We start from the raw sequence: 23,352 nt of genomic DNA, 5'->3' as shown, positions 1-23,352 counted from the left end.
CCTGACTTCAACACCTCCAGTGGCCATTATCTCCACATCAATAATATAATTTCTTCCATTGCTAGACTCACAATAACTCTACAGTAGAATACCAGTAAGTCCACTCTAGTCCATATTTTATTCTCAATTCTGAGGATTCTGGGATGGTGATGCCCCACTCCACCTCTAATTGAGAAGGGGCTTCAATCCCATATGACTGATGGATGGGACTCTCTTGCTTGTAGTTGTAGACTTTCTCGGTTCCTTGGTGTGGTGGTTGTCCATCCTCACCTCTTTGTTGTCCTGGGTGAGTCCAATGAACTGCAGAGTAGGTATTGCAACTCTGCTGAGGCTCAGGGCCCACCTGGCACATGGACAGTCCAGAGATTCAAATCTCTTGGATGTACACCTACCAACTCCCATACCAACTGTAGGTTCAAATAAAAGGGATAGAAGAGGTATGAAGTCACATCTGAGTTCAACTTGGTCACACTTGGGAGCACAAACTCCAAAATAGGGCTCACTGGCAAGGTACTAAACTCTGGAGCTATCTGCCATGACCATAAGCTTGGATGTCTCCAGAGCTCTCAGGAGCCCCACTATTTAGGGAAGATCTACTTTGGCTATCTATGATATCCTGCTCAGACGTGCATAAGCGTTACCTCTCTGATGACCTTCTGACTCCTTGAAATCTCTTAGCCTTATAAATTTATTTGTCTTTACCTTTTCCTCCTTTTAGTCAAGGTCTTTTTCCAGTTGCTTGACCAGCCAGTGCTTGGTAGTAATCCCTCAGTGCCAGGGAAGCTCATCCCCAGGAGTCATGTCTGACACTGGGTGGAGAGGTAGTACATTTATATGCTGAGTTTGACTTAGAGAGTGGCCACCTTTGAGCAACTTGGAGCTCTCAGGAGGTAACCCTTAGGCACACTCTTAGACTAAGTTGCAATATCAAGAACAAAAGGCTTATAAACATAGTCATCAATATCAAGGGCCCATCAGTGGACCATCCTTCTTCATTAGTCATTGCCTCCTTGGGGGATTGTTGCTGTTCTATTAGAGAATGTGACAGAGCTCCCCAGGATGGGAATTCAATATTCTTTCAATTATTGTGTGAATCTCTACCCACTGTGGCAATGCCCCATGAATATTTGAACATATTTATATATCTTATATGTATGCCTAGGTGAACTTCCTCCCATGTATCCTCCATTACTGACCCCCCACACCAATGATCCTCCCCTGCCATAGTTGTAACCCTTCTGTGATCCAAAACTTCAAAAACCAAGCCAAGAATATCACCAAATTCAATTAATAGGAAAATGAGATAGTAATGATAGGTATAAACAGAAGAAATAAAATACATAATAATTTAGAAAAACTAAAACTAAAATAAAGTAAAAAAAATTGGGGTATTAAAAAATGAAAAATTTTAAAAATTTCTTGGATGTTTTGCCTTTCATTGCTGTAATAATTGTTGTCCTGTATGTACAGTGACTTTTTTTAAGATTTATTTTTTATTTCTCTTCCCTTCCCCCGCCCTCCAGTTATCTGCTGTCTGTGTCCATTTGCTGTGTGATCTTCTACATCCTCTTGTATTCTTGTTAGCAGCACCCAGAATCTGTGACTGGTTTTGTTGCGTCATCTTGTTGTGTCAGCTCTCCGTGTGTGCGGCACCATTCCTGGGCAGGCTGCACTTTCTTTCACACTGGGCGGCTCTCCTTACGGGGTGTACTCCTTGTGTGTGGGGCTCCCCTATGCAGGGGACACCCCTGTGTGGCATGGCACTCCTTACACAAATCAGCACTGCGTGTGGGCCAGCTCACCACACCAGTCAGGAGGCCCTGGGTTTGAACCTTGGATCGCCCATGTGGTAGATGGACGCCCTATCCTTTGAGCCAAATCCTCTTTCCTACAGTGACATTTTCTTCCATTTCTTCCCCAGTGTCTTACTTTTTAAAATTCTGTCTTCAAAGACGTTTTAGGTCACAGTAAAGTCACATACAGAGTATAGGGGACTTCCATATACCCAACATCCTCCCTCTTTCCCCCCTTTCCTATTAATAACCTTTTAAAACATGGATGGTACATTTGTTATGTTTGTTACAAACATCAAAACATAGCTACTAACCATGGTTAGTGGTTACATTATGATTTACATTTTAGATCACTTTTCTAAATTTTTTGTGAAATTTAACACGGCCTTATCCATCATTGCAAGATCATTCAGAACACTTCCATTGCCCCCTAACTAATCCCTCTTCCATACCCTATTCCTCCCTCCCCTTCCACTCAGTGCCCACAGCAACCACCAAGCTTCACTCCTTGAAGGACAAGATTCATAGATACTTGCAACATTGCTGAGGGCTTGACACATTGTTCTGTCCTCCCCTATTGGGAACTGCCCATGCTCTCGAGAGACACCCTCCCCTCTGAGAACATATTGGGCCTCCACGGGATGGGAGTCCAACTCCTTCTCACTCATCGTGTGGGCTCCCCCCACTGATAAAACACACTATGAAAAAATGATCACTTGCACATTCTCTAGAAGACTGCCCCAGGTGCACCCTGTCCCAAATGCCCTCCATCCAACAACCTGAATCAGTAACCCTTCCTTGACATATTGCCAAGAGAGCTTTCTCAACATTGTAGTTTCAACCACATACCTGCCAATTCCCAGTGTTCACCTGCTCCCTCCCCCAACCCTTCCCCATTTTCATGGACCATCCAACCCATCCTCCCCACCCTAGCCTTCTGTCCAGCTTGCACCACTCAACCCAATAGTATCCCTTTGCCTCTGTCATATCCCTTCACTGCACAACTATTCACTTTCACATTATCATAGATTTTGGCAGTATGAGCGTTGGATAATCTTCTCCCTTTCTATGTCCTGTAAACTTATCTTGCAGACTCTGGCTCTCTGAGTCAGCTTGATTCACCAGGCATTGAACCCTGGACCTCCTGTAGGGTAGATAGCAGTGCAATCACTTGAGCCACATCTGCTTCCCACCCCTACCTTCTTGCCTCCGTGGATTCTCATGAAAAATGGGCACTTAATCTTATTTGGTATTCCCTGAATGTGAGGCATCACTTTTTTCTTATTGCTCTAAAAATTCTCTTTTTATTTGGCATTTGGCATTCTGATTACTATGTGTCTCAGAGTAGGTGTATTTGGATTTATTCAAATGGGAGTTCTTTATGCTTCTTGGACGTGGATAGCTATGTAATTCAATGGGGGTGGGAAATTTTCTACTATTATTTCTTCAAATATTCTTTCTGTCCCTTTTCCATTCTCTTCTGTGATACCCATGACACATATGCTTGTATATTTTTTAACACCTCCTCCAGGAGATTTCCTCTCAGGAAATCAGACAGGAAGTAACTGGTGAATATGTACACTAATGAACAAAATGACTTAATGGGAGAATCTTGGAGCTGGGAACAGGAGAACATTATGTTTCCATCTCTTTTCAACCCACCCAATTCTTTCCCTGCCTCTTCTTGTGGATTCTGGAGTTACATATTCTTCAATTTCTTCTTACCTTTCTTGCTTTACTCCAACCCAGAAAAACATCCAAATTGTGGGTATCTTTGGGAAGACTAGACATGCTCTGTCTTCTCTGAGGTTCCGATGCTGTTGATCCTGTTTGGGGAACACGACTTTCTCTTGCCCCTGATGTCCTTGCTCATCTGTTCGGAAGGGACCTGCTTTGTGAACTAGGGCTTTCATATTCTGTGTCTGGATGGAGTGATTTTGGAACTTCTGAGAGGCGAGGTATCTGAATTGGCAGATATGTGCTTTCTGAAAAAAAGGAGTATGGGGAGAGTGGCAGTGTCATTCAATGCTTGAAAATTATCCTGAATGATAGGAAATGGATTCATCTTTGTGGGTCCTGGGAACAAATGATACAGGTTTAATAAAAGGAATTAGTCCCACTGTTATGGTTCATTGCAAAGGAAAAAAAAAAGAAACACGACCATAGGTAAAAAAATATCCTCTTTCTAGCTGAAGTACAAGGAATAGAAACTGTAGTTATAAAACTAGAAAAACAAAGCATAATAAAGAAATGACATTTGACTCACAATATTCCATGTTACCCGTGATTTGTACACAATCTGAAACAAGTAAGTTTATCATTCCTGACACCCAACCCCACGACTATTTTTACCTTTGTACCTGTGTGAGCTAAATATTTTTCTGTAATATAATGATGTTCTGCTTTCTTTTCCATACCTTTAGTAGAAGAATCAAAGTATATCATTGTGTTTATCTAAGGAGGTTTTCAATATTTGTGGCAACAGATCCTCCAGTGATTCAGAGATTTGCCTACAGGTACTTCATAAGAGGACTTAAAGAATTTTTTTCTCCACCTTGGGAGTCTATGTTAATTCAATATATTGATAGGTCCTAATGCCTTATATGCTTGTAAAGAGGATCTTTTAACTGTCCTATTTTTTTTTCAGCCTCTCAGAGACATAAGGCCTCCACAGATAAATAGCAATATTGTCAAACTGAAGTCAGGTATTTGGGACATTTGTCATCAGCTGATAGATGGAAAATGGTTCCATCTCCAAATCAGCCTACTTTACAGTTGAATCCACACACTACAAAAAACAACTCAGGATGGCGGACTTGGCCCAGTGGTTAGCGCGTCCGTTGACCACATGGGAGGTCCACGGTTCAAACCCCGGGCCTCCTTGACCCGTGTGGAGCTGGTCCATGCACAGTGCTGATGTGCACAAGGAGTGCCCTGCCTCGCAGGGGTGTCCCCACATAGGGGAGCCCCACGTGCAAGGAGTGCGCCCCGCAAGGATTGCCGCCCAGCGCGAAAGAAAGTGCAGCCTGCCCAGGAATGGTGCTGCACACACGGAGAGCTGACACAGCAAGATGACGCAACAAAAAAAAGAAAACACAGATTCCTGTGCCGACAACAACAGAAACAGACAAAGAAGAAGACACAGCAAATAGACACAGAGAACAGACAACCGGGATGCGGGGGGAAAGGGGAGAGAAATCAATAAAATAAATAAATAAATAAATCTTAAAAAAAAAAGCAAAACCCAACTCAGCCAATTTTTGAGGTTGGGTGAGCATTGTAGGTAGTGGATCCCTGTGTTTACTGAAAAGGCTAAGCCTCTCACTGAGATGTCAGATGTTCACCAGACCTTTTTTGTAGCCAAAAGAAGCTTAAGAAGCCTTTCAAACCTGTGCTGGAAATTCCTAACCTTTATAAATGGTTCCACCTCTTCAGGAGAATAATAGAGCTGTTAGTGGTGTGTTCACTCAAAAATTAGGCCCTGGTTATATGTAGCCTTTTGCTTTCCTTTATGTATTATTGGGTTCTGCTTTTCTGGGAATTCCAGGATATTTAGGAGCTATACCAACAGCTGCTATTCTGAGTGAAAAGGCTCAGGCTTTGACTCTGCACCATTGAACTCACTCACAGGTATCTCATGCTGTTACTACTTTTTCTTTTTCCTATAAGTTCATAAGACACAATGATTGTCTGCTGCTGGTCTTATTGTCTAATCCTGATGTTATTCCATGCAGGTGTAATCTTTTGAACCCAGCCTCTATTGCAAGATTCTGACCAAATAGGTGACAACGACTGCCTCACAGTCGTGGAGGAAAATACTCAACTTTGGTCTGATTTATCTGATATTCCTATTTCTACTGTTGATTAAATATTATTCACTGATGGATATTTTGTGGGAGGCATACAGATACATATAGGTACATCTTATGTAGTAGTCATTCCTCATGAGGCTTTAGAGGCTTATGTTTTCCCAACATAAAATTAATCCAAGTAGTGGAACTAATAGCTACTATATGAGCTATTAAATTAACCACCAGTCTTAATGTGAATACTATTCTAACAGGAAATATGTGTTTGTGGTCTCTCATGCTATCAGCTAAATTGTAATAATAGAGGCTTTCTAACATTAATAGGTACTGAAATATCACATGGTAAACTACTTGCTGATTCATTAGAGTCTTTAATTCATATTAGAGTGCAAAATTGAACTATGTAAAAGAAATGAATTTAAAGACCAAGTATGAAAAGGGATACTAAGTTTTGGAATGGGGAAACTGAAGTCCTATTACTTGTATCCAGGGACTCCTATTCACAGCTGCAGATATATGCAACTCCCAGTAATTAGAAAATTGGAAAACAAGAGGAGCTAAGAAGAGTACCATAGGAATATGGGAATTACCTAATGAGATTATTCCTGTTCTTTGATTGTTGTATACTCAGGTTGCTTTTTTTATGTCAACAACAAACTTATTCAAACAAAAAGAATATATTGAAAACCTTGGAGTGTTACGATACTTGTAATAAGAAACAACTAACACAGGAAATATTACAAAGGTGTACTATTTGTAAAAATTTTTTTATAGGTGATACATAAAGTAAATCAAGGAAGCCCACTGAGGCCAATGTTATCTGGGATCTGGTGGCAAATAGACTTTATAGAGATTCTACCATCGGAAGGTAAGAAGTATTGTGTAGTAATGATGCATGTGTTGTTTGGATGACCAGACATGCTCCCATAAGCTAAATTAATAATAATAATAGTGAATAAGCATTCATATCCCTCCACATCATCTCCAACATTTGCAGTTTTCTGACTTTTTAATAGTGGCCAGTCTAATAGGTGTAAAATGATATCTCATTGTAGTTTTGATTTGTATTTCCATAACCACTAGTGATGCTGAACATTTTTCCATGTGTTTCTTCACCATTTGTATTTCTTCTTTTGACAATTGTCTTTTCAAGTCTTTTGCCCATTTTTTAATTGGGCAGTTTGCCTTTTTATTGTTGAGTGTATGATCTCTTTGTATATCATAGATTTTAAATCTTAATGGATATTTGATCTCCAAAATCTCCAAATATTTTCTCCCATTGAGTCAGTTACCATTTTATCCTTTTGACAAAGTGCTTTGAGGTGCAAAAGTGTTGAATTTTTGGGGCAGTCCCATTATGTATTTTTCATTTTTTTTCTTGCCTTTGGATGTAAGGTTTAAGAAAGTACTCCCTATCACAAGGTCTTGAAATGTTGTCCTACATTTTCTTCTGGGAATTTTATGTTTGTTGCTTTTATATTTAGGTCTTTGATCCATTTTGAGTTAATTTTTGTATACAGTGTGAGATAGGGACCCTCTTTCTTTCTTTCAGATATGGTTATGCAGTTCTCTCAGCACCATTTGTTGAATAGACTGTTCTGGCTCGGTTGGGTGGCTTAGCAACCTCGTAAAAAATCACTTGCCTGTATATGTGAGGGTCTAATTCTGAGTTCTCAAAATGGTGCCATTGGTCCGTCTGTCTGTCTTTATGACTGTGTCATGCTTTCCCCCTCCTTGTTTTAACCACTGAAGCTAAGTACTATGCTTTAAAATCAGGAAGTGAGAGTCTTCCAACTTCATCCATCTTTTTAAAGTCTTATTTGGCTATTCAGATCCCCTTGCCCTTCCAAATAAATGTGATTATTGGTTTTTCCATAGTTCCCAAAAAAGCTGTTGGGATTTTTATTGTTATTGTATTGAGTCTGTAAATCAGTTTGGGTAGAATTGATATCTTAAAGATATTTAACCTTCCAGTCCATGAACTGAGACTGTCCTTTCATTTATTTAAGTCCTCTTCACTTTCTTTTAGCAATGTTTTGTAGTTTTTCAGTACAGGTCCTTTATGTTCTAGGTTAAGTTTATTCCTAAATATTTGATTCTTTTAAAAGGAATTTTTTTTCTGATTTCCTCCTCAGGTTGCAGATCAATAGTGTATAGAAACGTTATCGATTTTTGGTTATTTATTTTGTATCCCACCACTGTGCTTAACTCATCTTTTTTAAAAATTTCTTTCCCCTTCACCCCACCCCAGTTGTCTGTTCTCTGTGTCCATTCGCTGTGTGTTCTTCTGTGACAGCTTCTATCCTTATCAGTGGCACCAGGAATCTGTGTTTCTTTCTGTTGCATCATCTTGTTGTGTCAGCTTTCTCTGCATGCAGTGCCATTCTTGGGCAGGCTGCACTTTCTTTCGTGCTGGGCAGCTCTCCTTATGGGGCGCACTCCTTGCACGTGGGGCTCCCCTACGCGGGGACACCCCTGCGTGGCAGGGCACTCCTTGCGCGCATCAGCACTGCACATGGGCCAACTCCACACGGGTCAAGGAGGCCCAGGTTTTGAACCGTGGACCGTGTGGTAGGTGGATCCCCAATCCATTGGGCCAAGTCTGCTTCCCTCATCTATTAATTCTAGTAGCTTTGTTGTGGATTTTTCAAGATTTTCTAAATATAGAATTACACCATCAAAAATAGTTAAATTTTTACTTCTTTTTATTTTTTGGGGGGGGTGCCTTTCCTATTTCTATCTTTTGGAATATATTTTTTGTCAAGAAAGGGTGCTGTATTTTGTCAAATGCCTTTTCTGCATCAATTGAGAAGATCATATAATTTTACTACAATTTCTCAATGTGTTTTATTACATTCATTGATATTCTTTTGTTGAATCCCACTTGTTTATGGTATATGATTCTTTTAATGTGTTTTTGCATTTGGTTTGCAAGTATTTTGTTGAGGACTTTTGCATTTATATTCATTAGAAATATTGGTCTGTAATTTTCTTTTTTCATGGTATCTTTATCTGCTTTTGATATTAGGGTGATGTTGGCTTCATAGAATGAGTTTGCTAGTGTTCTTTTCTGTTCAATTTTTTTTTGAAGAGCTTGAGCAAGATTGGTCCTAGATTATTTTTGAATTACTGGTAGAATTCACCTGTGCAGCCATCTGATCCCAGACTTTTCATCTTTGGGAGATTTTGTTGACTGTTTCAACCTCTTCACTGTGATTGTTTTTTTGAGGTCTTCTTATTCTTCTAAGGTCAGTGTAGGTGTTTCATGTGTTTCTAGGAATTTGTCTCTTTCATCTACATTGTGTAGTTTTTGTAGCATACAATTGTTCATAGTATGCTCTTATGATCTTTATTACATCTGTGGGGTCAGCGGTAATGTCCCCCCTCTCATTTCTAATTTTATTTATTTGAGTCTTCTTTCTCTTTTTCCTTTGTCAGTGTAGCTAAGGGTTTGTTGATTTTGTTCATCTTCTCAAAGAACCAAATTTTGGTTTTGTTGATTCTATTTTTTAAAAAATTTTGTTGTCTACTTCATTTATTTTTGTTCTAATCTTTACTCTTTCTTCCTTTTAGCTTGGTTTGGGATTAGTTTGCTTTTCTTTTTCTAGTTCCTCCAGTTGTGTGATGAGATCTTCAATTTTAGCTCCAGTCTGTTTTTAATTTCATTTATCATGCCTTTCATTCTGATATGATCTGTTGTTTTTCTGTGTATGCTTTCAAATTCTTCTTCTTTTTTTTAAAAAATTTTTCATCTTTTTTTTTGTTTTTTTTTCTTCATTTTTTAAAAAAATATTACATTCAAAAAATATGAGGTCCCCATTCACCCCCACTGCCCCCACCCCACCACTCCGCCCCCAATAACACTCTCCCCCATCATCATGTCACATCCATTGCATCTGGTGAGTACATCTCCGGGCATCGCTGCACCCCATGTCCCGTGTTCCACACCATAGCCCACACTTTCCCACGTTCCATCCAGTGGGCCATGGGAGGACATACAACATCTGGCAATTGTCCCTGCAGCACCACCCAGGACAACTCCAAGTCCTGAGAATGCCTCCACATCTCTTCTCTTCCTCCCCTTCCCCGCACCCAGCAGCCACCATGGCCACTTTTCCACATCAATGCCACATTTTCTCGATTATTAACCACAATAGTTCATGAATAGAATGTCATTAAGTCCACTCTGAGCCTTACTGTATTCCTCCTTCCTGTGGACCTTGGCTTGGTTGTGTCCATTCCACATCTATGTCAAGAGGGGGCTTAGATTCCACATGGATAATGGATGCAATCCTCCTGCTTTCAGTTGCAGGCAGTCTAGGCTGATCACTTCTTTATATCCTTAATCTCTATAGCCATCTAATTGAATTTATTAAGGAGTTTTTTTTTAAACATCTATGATTAATTGTGTCAATTCCTTTATGTCATCTGGAGGCTATTTTTTTCCCTTTGACTGGGCCTATCTTCCTGTTTCTTAGTATGGTTGTAATTTTCTGTAGGTTTCTTGGCATCTCACTTACTAGCTGTATTTATTCTGGGCAGTTTCTCTCTTTAGTTGGGGGCTTTGCTACCGTCTCTCCCTTGCTGGTTGTTTAGTAGGAGGTAGTTGGTACTAAGCTCTGAGAGTGATGCTGCCTGTGTTGCCCGAGAAGCTCAAGAAGCTTCTGCTGCCTTTCCTCATTGCCAAGGGTAGGACAGAGCCATAGCCCTGTGTAGTAATCCAGGTCATTCAGGCCAAGACCATCTGTAATTGCCCGAAGAGACCGATAAAGCTTTGCGCCCCTTCTGCCCCTGCCTGAGGTGAGGATAGAGCTGCAGGTGTGGGCAACAATCCAAGCCATGTGGGTCAAAACACACTGCGGTTACCCAGGTAGACAATGTAGTACCAGCCCCTCCTCCCCTGCCAAGGGTGGGGTAGACCCTCTGGCAAGCCCAACAATCTAGTCCTAGTGGGCCAAAAACACCTGCAGTCCCTTGAGATGCTGAGGGATACTGTCCTTTGGCCCTTAAAGGGCTGGGGATGGAACCCCTGGCTCCCAACAGGCTGGTTTATGTGGGCTGAAAGCACCTACCATTGCCCAGAGAGGCTGAGGATGCACAGCCCCTCTCCTATCCAATTAGGGGTAGGAGTGGAGCCACAAGTACCCAACAGTTTAGTCCATGGAGGCTGAGAGTGCCTGTAGTTGTCAGGAGAGGCTGAGGAATCACCAGCCCCCTCCTATCCTGCTGGCATGGTGGGGATGGAGCCACAAGTGCCCAACAGTCCAATTCGTGCAGGCCAAAGTGCCTGCTTTTGCCAGGAGAGGCTGAGGAAGTACAGCTTCCCTCTATTGTACTGGGTGGCAGGGCTGTAGTCACAGTGTCTGACTATTCAGTCTGTGTTGCAGAAAGCACCTACAGATGTTCAGAGAGGCTGGGAGACAGTGCCTCCCTCTTGTTCTGTTGGGGGTGGGGGTGGAGCCACAGGTGACCAATGGTCCATTTTGTGCAGGCCAGTGCTGCCCACAGCTGCCCAGGTAGGCTGAGGAAACACCAGCCCTCTCCTCTTCTATGGGAGGTGAGGATGGAGTCCCAGGCACTCCATAAATCAGTTTGTGTGGGCAAAAATTGTCTGCAGTTGCCCAGAGAAGCTGAGGCAACACAGCTCCCCTCCTATTCTAGTGGTGTGTAGGGATGGATGGAATTCTCAGTTCTAACCCTCTTTTTGCATGGAGGATGATGCAAAAACATACATGGGCAATCCTGGTTTAAAAAGTGTTTCAAATTAAAAATCTGGGCTTGATGAAGAGAGACTTTATTCAAAAGGATTAATGTTAGGGGGAAAGGGGCTACTGTGACAGACAGCACTCTGACCATGAGGTCTACAAGTATCTCAAGGGTTTGGCAGAAAGGGTTTTCCTCTCACAGAGTGGAAAGAACTGGGACTAGGAGGTGGGATGGAAGATTTCTGTGATCAGATAGAAGGCCTGAAGAATATTTTATGCTGAAGCAATCTATTTTCTGAGAAGTGTCCTTAAAGTTCAGGAGCTTGGAGGAAGGAGAGAAATGTAATCAAAGCTTTGTTGACAAGCATTTTATTATATTCCGACTGATCAGTGGAGATGAGCAGTTCAGCTGATCATTTATGCTGCAAAGAATGGGAATGTGGAAGGCCCAGGTCTGACCTCGTCAAAGGGAAGCAACAGGGTTTACCTGCAGCCTTTACCTCATTAGACAGGAATGGGTTGTTCTTTGCAGCAAACTGAGAATAGAAAGGGTGAGGGTGCTGTCTTCAGAAACACAGGGCTTGGGTAAAATTTAATATTGTCAAGTGATTCAGAAGATTTAGGATCAAAATATGAAGATATTTTAAGACTACCTTAGCCAATATATTTTGCTTATATTTTCATTTTTATGTGTGTTTAAGGGTATATAGGATAAAATCTATGTGTATATGTTTTTTTTTGTTTGTTTTTTTTTTAGGTAGTGATAGTGGGGGATTGAACCTGGGATCTTGTATGTGGGAAGCCGGCACTCAATCACTGAACCACATTGGCTCCCCTGAATTGTTTTTTTCATTTGTTTTGCTTTTTTTTTTTTTTTTTTTTTTAAGGAGGCACCAGGAATCGAACCTGGGACTCCCATGTGGGAGGTGGACACTCAATTGCTTGAGTCACATCCACTACCTATAAGTTCTTTTAATAAGTATAAAGTGAAAATTCTAATGCCAGTTTAAATGCAACGTTTTTTTTCATTCTTTTTTTTGGGGGGGTTTTATTTTATTTTACTTTTTTGTCTTTATTTTTTTAATGTTATATTAAAAAATATATGAGGTCCCCATGTACCCCCCACTCCCCTCACCCCACTCCTCTGCCCATAACAACAACCTCCTCCATTATCATGAGACATTCATTGCATTTGGTAAATACATCCCTGAGCACCACTGCACCTCATGGTCAATGGTCCATATCATAGCCCACACTCTCCCACAGTCCACCCAGTGGGCCATGGTCTGGTATGTCTGGTAACTGTCCCTGTAGCACCACCCAGGACAACCCCAACCCCTGAAAATGCCCCCACATCTCATCTCTTCCTCCCACTCCCTACCCCCAGCAGCCACCATGGCCACTTTCTCCACACCAATGCCACATTTTCTTCCATTACTAATCACAATAGTTCATGAATAGAATATCAGTAAGTCCACTCTAATCTATACTCTATTCCCCCATCCTGTGGACCCTAGAATGGCCATGTCCACTCCACATCTATATCAAGAAGGGGCTTAGATTCCACATGATGCTGGATTCAATTCTCCTGCTTTCAGTTGTAGGCACTCTTGGCTCCCTGGTGTGGTGATTGACCTTCTTCACCTCCATGTTAGCTGAGTGGGATAAGTTCAATAAGCCAGAGTGTAGGAGCTGCAAGTCTGTTGCTGGCTATCACATGGTCAGTCCAAAGATTCAGGTCCCCTGGGTATACGTTCCAGCAAAAGTAACAGGAGAGGCTTGTGGACAAAGATCACATCTGAGTCCAGCTCCATCACACAGAAACACAAACTCCAAAGTAGGGCCAACTGACATGGCACTGAACTCCATCTGCCATGACCATAGAACCTGTGGGTCTCTGCAGCCCTCAGAAAAATCAGTACCTGAGGTTGCATCTACTTTTATCTGTCTCTGGGACTCTGCTCAGGTGTGAATAAGGGCAACCCCTCTGATAACCTCCCAGCTCTTTTTGGAGACTCATAGCCATATAAACTCATTTGTCCTTTCCATTTCCCCCTTTTATTCAGGTCAAAAAGCATTTTTAACTCCTGGTATTATATGTAGACTGAGATATTCTGCTGGTCCGAGTTGACCCTTTTATTCAAGGTTATTTTCTAGTTACATAATCAGCTGATACTTGGTAGTAATACCTCAGTGCTAGGGAGGCTCATCCCTGGGAGTCATGTCCCACGCTGTGGGGAAGGCAACACATTTACATGCTGAGTTTGGCTTGGAGACTGGCCACATTTGAGCAATATGGAGGCTCTCAGGAGGTAACTCATAGGCACCCTGCAGCTCTAGGCCTTGTTCTTATTTCAGGTGCACAGGCTCACAAGCATAGTCATTAGTATCAAGGGCTCATTGTTGGACCTTCACTCTTTTTTGGTCTTTGCTGTTGCACTTGAGGGATTATTGCTGTTCCTTTAGGGACTGTGATAGAGCTCCCCTGGCTAGGAACTCAGCACTCCCTCAGGTGTTGTTTTTAATTGTAACCACTATGAAAATATCCAAACATTTTTATGTACCCTGGATGTATGCCCTGTAGAACTCCCTGCCAACCATGTGTCCCCTGTCAATAACATCCCACACCAGTATTCCTCCCCTGCCATTGTTGAACCTCTCTGTGATCCAAAACTTCTTCAGAAATGAAGCACAATATATTGCCAGGTTCCATTAACAGTAAAATGGAATATAGTGATGAGTTTAAAGGTTAGATATAGAATAAATATTAATTTAGAAAAATTAAGGTAAAAATAAATTGGGGTATTAAAAAATTAAAAAATGCAAAAGCTTTGTTTTTGATGTTTTGCCTTCCATCACTTCAATAAGTGTTGCCCTGTATGCAAGTTGGCAAGGCAACTTCTGTCTTTTCCTCAGTGTCTACGTCCTTTCTTTTTCTGTTTTCCCTAATTATTAAGCTTATCTTCACAGAAGTTTTAGATCAGAGTAATTCATATATACAATATACAGTACTCCCATGTATCCAACATAAAACCCTTTTCCCTTCCACAGCAATAATCTTTTTACATGTTCATACTATATTTACTGAAACTGATGTACAGGTATTGAGGCAATAGCTTTCAAACAAGGTAACATTTGGTTTTACATTGTGGTTTATATTTTCGACTATACAATTTTCTAAAGTTTTAGTTATCTTATGTTTTACATTATGATTTACATTTTAGCCTATCAGTCCCTATACATTTTTGGTGTAATTAACATGTCTTATATCCATCCTTGCCTAATCTTGTGTAATACTTCCATTGCCCACACAGTTACACTGGTTCCATCTATTCAATACCTCTTTCCCCCTCCCCTCAGGGCCCAAGGTGACAGTCAATCTTCATTGCTTGAAGCGTCATGTTCAGAGATACTTGCAACAGTGTTGAGGGCTTGACATGCTCAACTGCCCTAATGCACTGGGAGCCACTCTTTCTCTCGAGAGATACAATTCCCTCTATTTGAGAACATCAGTCCTCCCCAGGATGTGGGTATACCTTCACTCTCATTATATGGGTCTCTGTCCAATGATATAACCCACTATGACAAAATGAGCCCTCACACACTCCCAAGAAGCCTGTCCTGCATCAGATTATCACCTTTAAGTTTCTTAAACAGGTAACCTTCCTTATTATATTTTTGAAAAAGTTTTCTCAGCATTATACTCTCAACCAAATACCTGACAATCTCCTATGTTTGTATGTTCCCCCACATTCCCCCCCCCAATTTCTTGGGCAATATTACCCATCCTCCCCTCCCTAGCCCTCCTCAAGTCCACAAAGCCCCACCCAAAGGTAACCCTATGCCCCCATTTTATCCCTTCCTTGTACAAATACTTACCTCCAGCTTATCATAGATTTCACCCATGTAGGTGTCAGCTTGCATCCTTCCTCTGCCTCCTAATTTCCTTTAAGCCTATCATCCAGTCTCTCATTCTCTGAGGCAGCTTGGTTTACTTATTCCATATCATTGAGGTCATGTAGTATTTTTCCTTCAATGCCTGGGTTGCTTCACTCAACATAAGGTTCTCAAGATTCATCCATGTTATTACATGTGTTTGTAGTGTATTCGTTCTTAAAGCCGAGTAGTATTCCATTGTATGTATATACCACATTTTATTTATCCATTCATCTGTTTTGGACATTTGGATTGATTCCAACTTTTGGCGATAGTGAACAATGCTGCTATGAACATTGGTGTGCATATATTGGTTTGTGTCCTTGTTTTCAGTTCTAGTGGCTATATACCCAGCAGTGGAATTGCTGGGTCATGTGACAAATCTATAGCTAGTTTTTTTGAGAAACCGCCAAACTGTCCTCCAGAATGACTGGATCCTTCTGCCTTCCCAACAGCAGTGGATGAGTGTTCCCATTCCTCCACATCCTCTCCAGCACATGTAGTCTTCTGGTTTTTTTTTTTTGAGAGCTGCCAGTCTAATGGGAGTAAGATGGTATCTCATTGTAGTTTTGACTTGCATTTCCCTAATAGCTAGAGATTTGGAGCATTTTTTTCATGTGCTTTTTAGCCATTTGTATTTCTTCTTTGGAGATGTGTCTGTTTAAATCTTTTCCCCATTTTTTAAATGGGTTGTTTGTCTTTTTATTTTTGAGATATAGGTTTTCTTTGTATATGCAGATTATAAGTCTCCTATCAGATATATGGTTACCAAATATTTTCTCCCATTGTGTAGGCTCTCTTTTCACTTTCTTGACAAACTCCTTTGAGGGGCAGAAGGCTTTAATTTTGACAAAGTTCCATTTATCTATTTGTTCTTTTGCTTCTCGTGCTTTTGGTGTGATGTTCATGAAGACATTTCCTATTACAAGGTCCTGTAGATGCTTCCCTACACTGCTTTCCAAGGTTTTTATGGTCTTGGCTCTTATGTTTAGGTCTTTGATCCATCTTGAGTTGATTTTTGTATAAGGTGTGAGTTGGTAATCCTCTTTCATTCTTTTACATATGGATATCTAGTTCTCCAGGCACCATTTGTTGAATAGGCCATTCTCTTCCAGTTGAGAGGGTTTGGTGGCTTTATTGAATATTATATGACTATATATATAAGGATTTATATCAGACCTCTCAATTCAGTTCCATTGGTCAATATGTCTATCCTTGTGCCAATACCATGCTGTTTTCACTACTGTAGTTTTGTAGTATGTTTTGAAGTCAGATAGTGTGATTCCTCTAATTTCGTTTTTCTTTTTCAATATGTCTTTGGCTATTCAGGGCTTCTTTCCTTTCCAAATAAATTTCATAGTTAGTTTTTCTAGTTCCTTAAAGAATACTGTGTTGATTTTTGTTGGGATTGCATTGAATGTGTAGATCAGTTTTGGTAGGATAGACATCTTAATAATATTTAGTCTTCCTATCCATGAACATTGAATATTCTTCCATTTATTTAGGTCTTATTTGATTTCTTTGAACAGTGTTGTGTAGATCTCTGTGTATAAGTTTTTTACATCTTTAGTTAAATTTATTCCTAGGTATTTGATTTTTTTACTTACTATTGTAAATGGTATTTGTTTCCTGATTTCTGGTGTACAGAAATGCTACTGATTTTTGCGCATTGATCTTATAACCTGTGACTTTACTAAACTCATTTATGAGTTCTAGAAGCTTCGTTGTAGACCTCTCCGCGTTTTCTATGTATAGGATCATGTCATCTGCAAATAACGAAATTTTGACTTCTTCCTTTCCAATTTGAATGCCTTTTATATCTGGTTCTTGCCTCAGTGCTCGAGCAAGTTCTTCTAAGATAATGTTAAATAGAAGAGGTGATAGTGGGCATCCTTGTCTTGTTCCTGATCTTAGAGGGAAAGATTTTAGGATTTCACTATTGTAAATGATGTTGCCTGTGGGTTTTTCATATGTTCTCTTTATCATGTTCAGAAAATTTCCTTGTATTCCAATCTTTTGCAGTGTTTTTATCAAGAAAAGGTGCTGTATTTTGTCAAATGCTTTTTCTGCATCTATAGATATCATTATGTGAATTTTTTCCTTCAATCTGTTTATATGGTGTATTACATTGATTGATTTTCTTATGTTGAACCATCCTTGCATACCTGGAATGAATTCCACTTGGTCATGGTGTATAATTTGTTTAATGTGTTGCTGAATACGGTTATCAAGTATTTTGTTGAAGGTTCATTAGAGAAATTGGTCTGTAATTTTCCTTTCTTGTGGTGTCTTTGTTTGGCTTTGGTACTAGGGTAATGTTGGCATCATAGAATGAGTTAGGTAATGTTCCTTCTGTTTTGATTTTTTGGAAGTGTTTCAGCAGGATTGGTGTTAGTTCTTTCCGGAATGTTTTGTAGAATTCACCTGTGAAGCCGTCTGGCCCTGGGCTCTTCTTAGTTGGAAGGTTTTTAATGGCTGATTCTATCTCTTTACTTGTGAATGGTTTGTTGAGATCATCAATTTCTTCTTTCATCAATATAGGCTGCTTATGTGTTTCTAGGAATTTGTCCATTTCCTCTGAATTGTTGTTTTTGTTGGAATATAGTTTTTCAAAGTATCCTCTTATGATAGTCTTTATTTCTGTGGGGTCAGTGGTGATATCTCCTTTCTCATTTCTTATTTGTGTATTTTCATCTTCTATTTATTTCTTTGTTTAGCTAAGGGTTTGTCAATTTTATTGATCTAAAAGAACTAGCTCTTGGTTTTTTTAATCTTTTCAAGTGCTTTTTATTTTCTGTTTCATTTAGTTTTGCTCTTATCTTTGTTATTTCTTACTTTCTTCTTCCTGTGGGGTTACTTTGTTGTTTTTTTACCAATTCCTCCACATGTGCATTTAGTTCTTCAATTTTTGCTTTCTTCTTTTTTGATGTATGAATTTAGAGCTATAAATTTCCCTCTCAGTACTGCTTTTGCAGCATCCCATAAGTTTTGGTATGTTGTGTTATCATTTTCATTAGTTTCATGGTAGTTATTAATTTCTTTTGAGATTTCCTCTTTGACCCACTCTTTTTCTAAGAGTGTGCTGTTTAATTTCCATATCTTGGTGTGAAATCTGGGCCTTTGGCCCTTGCAGAGTTCCAGCTTCACTCTACTGTGGTCAGAGATATTATTTTGTATGATTTTGATCTTTCTGAATTCATTGAGCCTTTCTTTGTGGCCTAGCATATGGTCTACCTTGGAGAATGATCCATGTGCTCTTGAGACAAATGTATATCCTGCTGTATTCTGGTGTAATGATCTGTATATGTCTATCAGGTCCAGCTCCTCTAATATACTGTTCAAAGTTTTTGTTTCTTTAGTGATTCTCTTTTGAGATGTTCTGTCCAAAGTTGATAGTGGTGTATTAAAGTCCCCCACTATAATTGTAGAGGCATCTATTCTTTCACTTAGTTTTTCCAGTGTTTGCCTCACATATTTGGAGGCACCCTTGTTAGGAGCATAAATATTTATGATTGTTCATTCTTCTTGAAAGATTATCCCTTTCACTAATATGTAGTATACATCTTTGTCTCTCACAATTGATTCGCATTTAACGTCTATTTTGCCTGATATTAATATAGCTACTCCTGCCTTTTTTTGGTTATTGTTTGCTTGTAAGATTGTTTTCCAGCCATTCACTTTCAACTTCCTTGAATCCCTGGGTCTAAGATGTGTTTCTTGTAGACAGCATATAGATGGGTCATATTTCCTTATCCAATTCCAGAGTGAATCTTTTGACAGGCAAGTTTAATCCATTGACATTCAGTGTTATTACTTTCAAGGAATTATTTATGTTAGCCATATTTTGTTTAGACTTGTGTTTGTCATATTTTGTTTGTTTTTTTTCCTTCTCTTTTTGTCTTTTTTGTTGCACTTACACTTTCCTCCAACTCTGCCTCTCCTGTTTTTTTCTTTCTTCCTGCAGAATTCCCTTTATTATTTCTTGTATGGCAGGGTTCTTGTTGGCATACTCTTTTAATTTCTGTTTATCTGTGTGTATTTTGAACTCTCTATCATTTTTGAATGCTAGCTTAGCTGGGTAGAGTATTCTTCATTGGTAATTTTTACTTTTAGTACCTTGACTATATCATACCACTGCCTTCTTGTCTCCATAGTTTCAGATGAGAAATCAGCACTTTATCTTACGGAGCCTCCCTTGTATGTGATGGTTCTCTTTTCTCTTGCTGCTTTTTGAATTTTCTCTTTGTCTTGAGCAATGGACAATTTGACAAGTATATGTTTTGGGGTAGGCCTGTTGGGATTTATGGTGTTTGGGGTGCATTGTGCTTCCTGGACATGTACATCCATCTCTCTCAGTAGATTTAGGAAGTTTTCAGCCATTAGTTCCTCTAATAGCTCTTCTGTCCCCTTTCTCTTCTCTTCTCCTTCTGGGATGCCTATAATACATATGTTTGTGTGTTTTGCATTGTCATTCAGGTCCCTAAGTCCCAGCTGGATTTTTTCTGTCTTTTTATCTATCAGTTCTACTATCTGTTTGATTTCAGATGTACTCTCTTTCATGTTTCTAATTCTCTCCTCTGCCTCTTCTAATCTGCTGCTATTTGCTGAGAGTGTATTTTTGATTTCTTGAACTTTGGTATTCATCACCATCATATCTGTTATCTTTTTGTGTATGTCTCCTATTTCCTCTCCAAGTGTTTTCTTCATATTGTTAATCTCTTCCTTTACTTCATTAAGCTGGTCTCTAATATATGTTTTGAGATCTTTAATTACTTGTCCGATGTTCTGCTCCCCTTCCTGGTTTTCAGTTTGTTCATTGGATTCAGCCATGTTTTCCTGATTATTGGTTTGGTTTGTAGTTTTTTGTTGCTGTCTAGTCATCATTTTATCTTGATGGGTTTAATCAGTTCCTTAGCTTCTAGGGGAATGGATATTAGACTCATGTAAGTTGTGTAGATTTATAGCAATAAGTATAGTACCTATAATGAGACAGTCAACTGAATATGGGGAAGATTATAGTATGAATCAAAAGGCCAGTGTTTTCATGAGAGAGGGAAAGAGAAAAGGAAGACAATAATATTGAGAGTGGATAAAAGACAGAAAATGGAACAAAGGTATTAGAAATAAAAAGTCAGACAATTTGGGGGCCAAAGAAAGGGAGGTGGGATGTAAGAGAAACAGTAGATGATGGTGGATAGAAAGATGTGGGGGAAAGGGGATAGTGTAGATGGCCAAAATCAATACACACAGAAAAGAAATGGAGGATGCAGAAACACAGCAAATGTGAAGTGCTCCCTGCAGCACCTTTTATATAAAGTAAATAAAATAAAAAAGAATAAAAAGAGAGAAAAGAAAAAAAAGAGAAGAGAAAAAGGGGGCAAAGAAAAGGGGGGAAACAAGCAAGAAAAAGAAAAAGAGAAAAAAAAACCCTAAATAAATGAAAAAGAACCTTGGGGGATAAAACGGGAGAAAAGACCAGGAGACAATGCAATATTAGCAACCACAACAAAAACAAACAAACAAACAAAAAAAAGAACCAACGTTTCAAGTGAGGAGTCCTCTTTGCAGTTAAATAATACACTTAGGGATCGGACCTTCCCTCTTTCTCCCTTCCTCACTTCTCTCTCTCCCAGGGCAGCAGGAAAGCTGCCTGAGAGGTCCTTTAGGAGATTCAGGTAGGTCCTTCTTGAATCAACTCAACACAGAAAACTATGACTCTATATTTCCAGCGTGGGAGCACCTACACCTCAGCAGAAACCCCAAATATGCTATTGGAAGCTTGGATAGTACCTCCTAAAGTCCCTCCCCCTTAGGTGTGCTAGGGGAGGTCTGATTGATTTTCTGACTCCACCTTCTCCCAGACCAAGTTTCCTATCCCAGGACGTTTAGGTAAATTGGGCTTTCTCAGCAGATTTGCCTCTCCTTTCTTCCCAGACTCTCCCCAAGTCAGCTGGTACAGTCCTCCAAGCTCAAGGAGAGAGAGAGAAAAAAAAAAGAAACAACAAAAAATGCAGAGGGCTAGGGTAATCAAGGACCTCAGATGGACCTCAGGGCATGGTGGATTTGGGGAAGTCCGTGATATTGCAGACTCAAGGTGTGTGAGTCTCCGGAGCGTGGGTCACCAGGGTTTAGGGGACACAGACCTGGGAACCACACATCCGGTAAACACAGGGTTTGGGAACACTGTAACACAACAGAGATTTCAGGGATCGCCACGGCCAGGCCGCCAGCCCTAGGGGGAGGGGTTCTACCTACAACTTCTGACCTCTATGTCAGAAACCAAAATTCCCCCTCTTGCAAGAATCTCCTCCATCACTGTCTCACCAAATCGACATCCAGACACCTCCTGCCCTGCAAGGCCCCAAAACAGCCCGCTCAGGGTTTGGGAACTCCCCAACCAATAAAGCCTTCAGGAATCGCCATAGCCAGGCCGCCAGCCCCAGGGGGAAGGGTCCCACCCACAACCTCCGACCTCCGTGCAGGAGACCCAAAATTCTATCTCTTGCAAGAATCTCCTCTGTCACCATCCCACCAAATCGACATCCAGACACCTCCTGCCCTGCAAGCTCCCGAAACAGCCCGGAGCAGGACTCCGACCCTACTCAGCCGCTTCTTTGCAGGAGAGATTATGAGGTGCGCTCACTCAGACGCCATCTTGCCCTGCCTCCTTTCATTCTTATTTGTACATAAAATAATAGGACATTTGGCCATCAATGCAGTTTTAGATGTTATGAAATATGGTGTATGGGAGTGCGAACCAACGTTACTAAGCCGACCCGGCAGCAGGCGTGCGCACAGCCTGGAGCCGCAGTTCAGGGTGGCTGGAATGAGCGATCACGCCCTCAGCCTACCCGGGCCAGAGATATCAATAACGGTCGCCTCCCGCTATCTCCCGCCTAGCTTAACATCTGGTCGGCTCTCACTTCCCCTTTCCCCTCCCCCATTCCATACCTCTCAGCCAGCCCTCTGCCTAGCAACCGCTTACGATCACCTATCAGAAAGCAGTACCCGCCTGCACCTATCAAATCTCTCCACGTAGTCCCTAGCCCTATAAAAACCGTATCCCCTCCCACAATAAACCAGACTTGTGCCATCAGCCTGTCTCTGCGGTTTCTTCCCGAATCTCGCGCGCCCTCCACACCTCTCCAGCGGCTCCTCTCCACCCGCCGGCAATGGTGCACTGCTTATGGATGTGCATGTAGGTGGAGAAACTAAACACAAGCGAGGAACTGGGCACGGTGTCAAGGAAGGAGGTGGGCACCCCTGGGAGTGCGGTGAGGGCTGGCATCAGGCGGGATCCCTGCCCTTCTGGAGGGCGGCCGTGTTCTAGTTCTTTACCTGGGTGGTGGCTGGGTATTCATTTTAAATTGTTTGTTGAACTGTAAATATATGCCATGTACTTTTCTATATGTTATTTTCATGACCCTAAATTTTAATCTCAGCTGTCTTTAAAGCTGTCCCTGTTCCTGAGGGAATGCCTGCAGATTGAGAGAGGCACCCGTGTGGTGGGCTGGGGCTTACAGGCTGCCCGTTTCCTGAGCAGGATCCAACCCCTGGGTAGAGATGTGAGCAGAGCAGTGCTGGACAGGGGCTGGGTCCTGAGCCACCACGAGGAGAGGTCAACTGGGAGGTGTCGGTTCTCAAGGCCGAGTTTGGAACTCTTTCCAGAATGGGTGATTTTTGTGCTTACGGTGGTCAGACAGGGAAATCCATTCTTTGATGAGCTGGGAGGATTCATAGGAATGTGAGGGAGCAAGATATGACTGAAAACAAGTGTTATTAGTTTTATAGGTGTTGTGTGTGGGAAACTCTCCACCTTGTGGGAGAAGAAACACGATTTCTAGGAAGTAAAGTGAGGTTTGGAAGCAAAAAAGTCTTTAGCTCACCGGTCATTCACTGTGGTTTGTTTGATTTTTTTGGGAAATAAATGGAAGATAAGTTTAAATTTTGTACCTATGCAGTTTGCAACTAGAAACCCAAATCCAGGAGCCTGAGGCCGAGTCAGGGAAGGGCTGGTCCCCGAGATGGACTGTACCAAGACCCCTCTCCTTAGAAAGAGCGTGGGGCTGTGTGCCTGGTGTAGGGTGGTGGTGAGTTTTTCTTCTGGAT

Source organism: Dasypus novemcinctus, chromosome 7 (assembly GCF_030445035.2).
Source record: "Dasypus novemcinctus isolate mDasNov1 chromosome 7, mDasNov1.1.hap2, whole genome shotgun sequence".
NCBI classification, from domain to species: domain Eukaryota; kingdom Metazoa; phylum Chordata; class Mammalia; order Cingulata; family Dasypodidae; genus Dasypus; species Dasypus novemcinctus.
Note: the sequence above shows the minus strand (reverse complement) of the source record.